The 8,470-nt window shown below is 44.5% G+C and overlaps 1 long non-coding RNA gene across 1 annotated transcript; it reads right to left on the reverse strand.

Annotated features, from left to right (window-relative positions):
- Positions 1-1,133: 1,133 nt before the first annotated feature.
- LOC309623330 lies at positions 1,134-6,940 on the reverse strand. The gene is made up of 2 exons (XR_014241328.1): positions 6,806-6,940; positions 1,134-3,412 (listed from the first exon to the last, which is right to left on the reverse strand). It is a non-coding gene; the product is annotated as an uncharacterized lncRNA (long non-coding RNA).
- Between the last annotated feature and the right edge of the window lie 1,530 nt (positions 6,941-8,470).

Genomic DNA, 8,470 nt, shown 5'->3' on the forward strand with positions numbered 1-8,470 from the left:
CTCAGCCTGCCGCCCGGGACCAGAATAGGGCCTGAAGCAATCCTGCGCTTTGGCGGCCAGCTCCCAAGAAAGCGAGTTGAAAAATGGAGCTCAGGGGCACTGCAATTCACAAACCTGCAGAGTTATAAATGATAACTCTCGTCCACAAATATATTGACGGAAGACAACGAAGAGGATTTGAAAGCAAGGCAGAATTGCAGGAAACAGATTTCAGGAGGTAGATTCGAATCGCCTTTAAAGCCCGGGAAAAGCGGCAAAACCTCGACAATGATGCCCTTGGCCAAAAAGGGCGTTTGCGTTTTGTCCTGAATATATTCAGGAAAAAACGCATACGCCCTTTTTGGCCAACCAAGCAACCTGGAAAGGCAAATCAGCGCTACAAAGAAGTCTCGCTTCCCATCGGTCAAAAGGGCCATGCCGAAGAAAGTGTCAAACCCAGAAATGCAGGACAGGCCATGGAGAAACGGGAGCCTTGCTACGCTGATGGGCGGGATGTAAATTGCCAACAGCCACTCTGGAGAAGTGTACGGTGTGTCCTGAAACATCGAAAAAACTCAGCTTAGAGAGCATAGGGCACTTCCACTCATGGGCGTATAAATTGGGAAAACTAAAAATCAGCAAGACACAGGCACCCCAAAGTTTAGGGCTGCTCTGTTGACAAGAACCTCCACTTCGTTACACCTTAAAATATCCCAGGAAAGAGAAAAATGGATAAAGAAGTTGTGGTCCTTATGTACAATGGAATATCACTCAGCCATGAAATCAACGTCCTAAGGCTAGTAGCAGCATGATGAGTGGATTTAGGTCCGACGATTCTAAGTGAAATAAGTCACACAGAAAAAGACACTTATCCTAAGATATCACTTATAGAGGGAATGTAAAAACCGCTACCCTTGAACTGAATTACAAAACAGAACAGAGTCACACGTTTAGAAAACACACTATGGCTGCTTCACGGGAAAGGTGAGGTGGGGTGATGCATAAAACAAGGGTTTCAAATTAGCTCAGAGACCGTTCCATAAACCCAATATGTAATAGACACGACCTACTCCTTGCTGAGTGAACTGGACTCAACACCCCCTATTCACCGCCCAAGAATATATCTGACTAGTCAGAATCTTAAAACCTATGTATTGATATCTCTCCGTAAGTGAGTCAAGGGGGTGTAAAGCGGCATAAACACAGCAGTGAAAAGCAGCTAAACCCCATTATAAAAATCAATTACTTTTAAAAACCGTGAAACAAAGACAGTGAAAGAGAGAGAAATTCTTAAAAAATTCGTTCAGGGGCTGTGATGCAACCTGGATTGACCATATCTAGACCCACAGCTGATTGAGACATAAGGGTGGACACTCTTGGGGCTAAGAGGTTTGGTGAGGTTGGGTGAGAAACGCAGACCCTTTAAAGTAATACTGCGTGGTACCCATCCCATGGGTCCCAAATCTCCAGGTTCAAGGGCATCTTCCTACATCGAAAACATGCTTGAGAAACCCAGAAGATGGTACACCGTGTGATCGGGAAAGGTTTCTAAAACGCACCTCATTTCTCCTCTCCTTATTCTCGGGTTCGCCATTACAGCCACTTTACTAGCAATCTCCCTCCTTGGAGAATCAGCACCTTTAACCTCCTGTTCCGTACAGGTTTCAATTTGTCCTGAGGATGAACGGGAAGAGGGGGAACAATGAGAGACTAGCTCTAGGTGTTGGGACAGGCACAGGTCACTCTATTTTCCCATCAGGAAGAAGAATTAACCACAGGCTCAGCCTGCCTCCCGGAACCAGAATAGGGCCTGAAGCAATCCTGTGCTTTTGTGGCCAGCTCCCCAAAAAGAGGGTTGAAAAATGGAGTTCAGGGGCACTGCAATTCACAAACCTGCAGAGTTATAAATGATAACTCTCGTCCACAAATATATTCAGGGAAGGCAACGAAGAGGATGTGAAAGCAAGGCAGAATTGCAGGAAACAGATTTCAGGAGGTAGATTCGAATCGCCTTTAAAGCACATGAAAAGCGGCAAAACGTTGACAGTGAGGCCCTTGGCCAAAAAGGGCGTATGCGTTTTTTCCTGAATATATTCAGGAAAAAATGGCTTACGCCCTTTTGGCCAACCAAGCAACCTGGAAAGGCAAACCAGCGCTACAAAGAAGTCTCGCTTCCCATCAGTCAAAAGGGCAATGCTGAATAAAGTGTCAAAACCAGAAATGCAGGACAGGCCATGGAGAAATGGGAGCATTGCTATGCTGATGGGCGGGATGTAAATAGCCAACAGCCACTCTGGAGAAGTGTACGGTGTGTCCTGAAACATCTAAAAAAGCCAGCTTAGAGAGCAAAGGGCACTTCCACTCATGGGCGTATAAATTGGGAAAACTAAAAATCAGCAAGACACAGGCACCCCAAACTTTAGGGCTGCTCTGTTGACAAGAACCTCCACTTCATTACACCTTAAATATCCCAGGAAAGAGAAGAATGGATAAAGAAGTTGTGGTCCTTATGTACAATGGAATATCACTCAGCCATGAAATCCACCTCATAAGGCTAGTAGCAGCATGATGAGTGGATTTAGGTACGACAATACTAAGTGAAATAAGTCACACAGCAAAAGACACTGATCATAAGATATCACTTATAGAGGGAATGTAAAAACCGCTACACTTGAACTGAATTACAAAACAGGACACAGTCACACGTTTAGAAAACACACTATGGCTGCTTAACAGGTAAGGTGAGGTGGGGAGATGCATAAAACAAGGGTTTCAAATTAGCTCAGATACCGTTCCATAAACCCAATATGTAACAGACAAGCCCTACTCCTTGCTCAGTGAACTGGACTCAACACCCCCTATTCACGGCACAAGAATATATCTGACTAGTAAGAATCTTAAAACCTATGTATTGATATCTCTCCGTAAGTGAGTCAAGTGGGTGTAAAGCGGCATAAACACAGCAGTGAAAAGCAGCTAATCCCCATTATAAAAATCAATTACTTTTAAAAACCCGTGAAACAAAGACAGTGAAAGGGAGAGAAATTCTTACAAAATTCTTTCAGGGGCTGTGATGCCACCTGGATTGACCATATCTAGACCCACAGCTGATTGAGACATAAGGGTGGACACTCTTGGGGCTGAGAGGTTTGGTGAGGTTGGGTGAGCAAACGCAGACCCTTTAAAGTAATACTGCGTGGTTCCCATCCCATGGGTCCCAAATCTCCAGCTTCAAGGGCATCTTCCTACTTCGAAAACATGCATGAGAAACCCAGAAGATGGTACACCGTGTGATCGGGAAAGGTTTCTAAAACGCACCTCATTTCTCATCTCCTTGTGCTCGGGTTCGCCATTCCAGCCGCTTTACTAGCAATCTCCCTCCTTGGAGAATCAACACCTTTAACCTCCTGTTCCGTACAGGTTGCAATTTGTCCTGAGGATGAACGGGAAGAGGGGGAAAAATGAGAGACTAGCTCTAGGTTTTGGGACAGGCACAGGTCACTCTATTTTCCCATCAGGAAGAAGAATTAACCACAGGCTCAGCCTGCCTCCCGGAACCAGAACAGGGCCTGAAGCAATGCTGTGCTTTTGTGGCCAGCTCCCCAAAAAGCGGTTTGAAAAATGGAGCTCAGGGGCACTGCAATTCACAAACCTGCAGAGTTATAAATGATAACTCTCATCCACAAATATATTCAGGGAAGGCAACGAAGAGGATGTGAAAGCAAGGCAGAATTGCAGGAAACAGATTTCAGGAGGTAGATTCGAATCGCCTTTAAAGCACATGAAAAGCGGCAAAACGTTGACAATGAGGCCCTTGGCCAAAAAGTGCGTATGCGTTTTTTCCTGAATATATTCAGGAAAAAACGCATACGCCCTTTTTGGCCAACCAAGCAACTTGGAAAGGCAAACCAGCTCTACAAAGAAGTCTCGCTTCCCATCAGTCAAAATGGCCATGCTGAATAAAGTGTCAAAACCAGAAATGCAGGACAGGCCATGGAGAAATGGGAGCCTTGCTACGCTGATGGGCGGGATGTAAATTGCCAACAGCCACTCTGGAGAAGTGTACGGTGTGTCCTGAAACATCTAAAAAACCCAGCTTAGAGAGCAAAGGGCACTTCCACTCATGGGCGTATAAATTGGGAAAACTAAAAATCAGCAAGACACAGGCACCCCAAACTTTAGGGCTGCTCTCTTGACAAGAACCTCCACTTCATTACACCTTATATATCTCAGGAAAGAGAAGAATGGATAAAGAAGTTGTGGTCCTTATGTACAATGGAATATCACTCAACCATGAAATCAACGTCATAAGGCTAGTAGCAGCATGATGAGTGGATTTAGGTACGACGATTCTAAGTGAAATAAGTCACACAGCAAAAGACACTGATCATAAGATATCACTTATAGAGGGAATGTAAAAACCGCTACACTTGAACTGAATTACAAAACAGGACAAAGTCACACGTTTAGAAAACACACTATGGCTGCTTAACAGGTAAGGTGAGGTGGGGTGATGCATAAAACCAGGGTTTCAAATTAGCTCAGATACCGTTCCATAAACCCAATATGTAACAGACTCCTTGCTCAGTGAACTGGACTCAACACCCCCTATTCACGGCACAAGAATATATCTGACTAGTAAGAATCTTAAAACCTATGTATTGATATCTCTCCGTAAGTGAGTCAAGTGGGTTTAAAGCGGCATAAACACAGCAGTGAAAAGCAGCTAAACCCCATTATAAAAATCAATTACTTTTAAAAACCCGTGAAACAAAGACAGTGAAAGATAGAGAAATTCTTAAAAAATTCGTTCAGGGGCTGTGATGCAACCTGGATTGACCATATCTAGACCCACAGCTGATTGAGACATAAGGGTGGACACTCTTGGGGCTGAGAGGTTTGGTGAGGTTGGGTGAGAAACGCAGACCCTTTAAAGTAATACTGCGTGGTACCCATCCCATGGGTCCCAAATCTCCAGGTTCAAGGGCATCTTCCTACATCGAAAACATGCTTGAGAAACCCAGAAGATGGTACACCGTGTGATCGGGAAAGGTTTCTAAAACGCACCTCATTTCTCCTCTCCTTGTGCTCGGGTTCGCCATTACAGCCACTTTACTAGCAATCTCCCTCCTTGGAGAATCAGCACCTTTAACCTCCTGTTCCGTACAGGTTGCAATTTGTCCTGAGGATGAACGGGAAGAGGGGGAATAATGAGAGACTAGCTCTAGGTGTTGGGACAGGCACAGGTCACTCTATTTTCCCATCAGGAAGAAGAATTAACCACAGGCTCAGCCTGCCTCCCGGAACCAGAATAGGGCCTGAAGCAATCCTGTGCTTTTGTGGCCAGCTCCCCAAAAAGAGGGTTGAAAAATGGAGTTCAGGGGCACTGCAATTCACAAACCTGCAGAGTTATAAATGATAACTCTCGTCCACAAATATATTCAGGGAAGGCAACGAAGAGGATGTGAAAGCAAGGCAGAATTGCAGGAAACAGATTTCAGGAGGTAGATTCGAATCGCCTTTAAAGCACATGAAAAGCGGCAAAACGTTGACAGTGAGGCCCTTGGCCAAAAAGGGCGTATGCGTTTTTTCCTGAATATATTCAGGAAAAAATGGCTTACGCCCTTTTGGCCAACCAAGCAACCTGGAAAGGCAAACCAGCGCTACAAAGAAGTCTCGCTTCCCATCAGTCAAAAGGGCAATGCTGAATAAAGTGTCAAAACCAGAAATGCAGGACAGGCCATGGAGAAATGGGAGCATTGCTATGCTGATGGGCGGGATGTAAATAGCCAACAGCCACTCTGGAGAAGTGTACGGTGTGTCCTGAAACATCTAAAAAAGCCAGCTTAGAGAGCAAAGGGCACTTCCACTCATGGGCGTATAAATTGGGAAAACTAAAAATCAGCAAGACACAGGCACCCCAAACTTTAGGGCTGCTCTGTTGACAAGAACCTCCACTTCATTACACCTTAAATATCCCAGGAAAGAGAAGAATGGATAAAGAAGTTGTGGTCCTTATGTACAATGGAATATCACTCAGCCATGAAATCCACCTCATAAGGCTAGTAGCAGCATGATGAGTGGATTTAGGTACGACAATACTAAGTGAAATAAGTCACACAGCAAAAGACACTGATCATAAGATATCACTTATAGAGGGAATGTAAAAACCGCTACACTTGAACTGAATTACAAAACAGGACACAGTCACACGTTTAGAAAACACACTATGGCTGCTTAACAGGTAAGGTGAGGTGGGGAGATGCATAAAACAAGGGTTTCAAATTAGCTCAGATACCGTTCCATAAACCCAATATGTAACAGACAAGCCCTACTCCTTGCTCAGTGAACTGGACTCAACACCCCCTATTCACGGCACAAGAATATATCTGACTAGTAAGAATCTTAAAACCTATGTATTGATATCTCTCCGTAAGTGAGTCAAGTGGGTGTAAAGCGGCATAAACACAGCAGTGAAAAGCAGCTAATCCCCATTATAAAAATCAATTACTTTTAAAAACCCGTGAAACAAAGACAGTGAAAGGGAGAGAAATTCTTACAAAATTCTTTCAGGGGCTGTGATGCCACCTGGATTGACCATATCTAGACCCACAGCTGATTGAGACATAAGGGTGGACACTCTTGGGGCTGAGAGGTTTGGTGAGGTTGGGTGAGCAAACGCAGACCCTTTAAAGTAATACTGCGTGGTTCCCATCCCATGGGTCCCAAATCTCCAGCTTCAAGGGCATCTTCCTACTTCGAAAACATGCATGAGAAACCCAGAAGATGGTACACCGTGTGATCGGGAAAGGTTTCTAAAACGCACCTCATTTCTCATCTCCTTGTGCTCGGGTTCGCCATTCCAGCCGCTTTACTAGCAATCTCCCTCCTTGGAGAATCAACACCTTTAACCTCCTGTTCCGTACAGGTTGCAATTTGTCCTGAGGATGAACGGGAAGAGGGGGAAAAATGAGAGACTAGCTCTAGGTTTTGGGACAGGCACAGGTCACTCTATTTTCCCATCAGGAAGAAGAATTAACCACAGGCTCAGCCTGCCTCCCGGAACCAGAACAGGGCCTGAAGCAATGCTGTGCTTTTGTGGCCAGCTCCCCAAAAAGCGGTTTGAAAAATGGAGCTCAGGGGCACTGCAATTCACAAACCTGCAGAGTTATAAATGATAACTCTCGTCCACAAATATATTCAGGGAAGGCAACGAAGAGGATGTGAAAGCAAGGCAGAATTGCAGGAAACAGATTTCAGGAGGTAGATTCGAATCGCCTTTAAAGCACATGAAAAGCGGCAAAACGTTGACAATGAGGCCCTTGGCCAAAAAGGGCGTATGCGTTTTTTCCTGAATATATTCAGGAAAAAACGCATACGCCCTTTTTGGCCAACCAAGCAACTTGGAAAGGCAAACCAGCTCTACAAAGAAGTCTCGCTTCCCATCAGTCAAAATGGCCATGCTGAATAAAGTGTCAAAACCAGAAATGCAGGACAGGCCATGGAGAAATGGGAGCCTTGCTACGCTGATGGGCGGGATGTAAATTGCCAACAGCCACTCTGGAGAAGTGTACGGTGTGTCCTGAAACATCTAAAAAACCCAGCTTAGAGAGCAAAGGGCACTTCCACTCATGGGCGTATAAATTGGGAAAACTAAAAATCAGCAAGACACAGGCACCCCAAACTTTAGGGCTGCTCTCTTGACAAGAACCTCCACTTCATTACACCTTATATATCTCAGGAAAGAGAAGAATGGATAAAGAAGTTGTGGTCCTTATGTACAATGGAATATCACTCAACCATGAAATCAACCTCATAAGGCTAGTAGCAGCATGATGAGTGGATTTAGGTACGACGATTCTAAGTGAAATAAGTCACACAGCAAAAGACACTGATCATAAGATATCACTTATAGAGGGAATGTAAAAACCGCTACACTTGAACTGAATTACAAAACAGGACAAAGTCACACGTTTAGAAAACACACTATGGCTGCTTAACAGGTAAGGTGAGGTGGGGTGATGCATAAAACCAGGGTTTCAAATTAGCTCAGATACCGTTCCATAAACCCAATATGTAACAGACTCCTTGCTCAGTGAACTGGACTCAACACCCCCTATTCACGGCACAAGAATATATCTGACTAGTAAGAATCTTAAAACCTATGTATTGATATCTCTCCGTAAGTGAGTCAAGTGGGTGTAAAGCGGCATAAACACAGCAGTGAAAAGCAGCTAAACCCCATTATAAAAATCAATTACTTTTAAAAACCCGTGAAACAAAGACAGTGAAAGAGAGAGAAATTCTTAAAAAATTCGTTCAGGGGCTGTGATGCAACCTGGATTGACCATATCTAGACCCACAGCTGATTGAGACATAAGGGTGGACACTCTTGGGGCTGAGAGGTTTGGTGAGTTTGGGTGAGAAACGCAGACCCTTTAAAGTAATACTGCGTGGTACCCATCCCATGGGTCCCAAATCTCCAGGTTCA

This window comes from Balaenoptera borealis, assembly GCF_965194805.1.
Source record: "Balaenoptera borealis genome assembly, chromosome: 2".
NCBI classification, from domain to species: domain Eukaryota; kingdom Metazoa; phylum Chordata; class Mammalia; order Artiodactyla; family Balaenopteridae; genus Balaenoptera; species Balaenoptera borealis.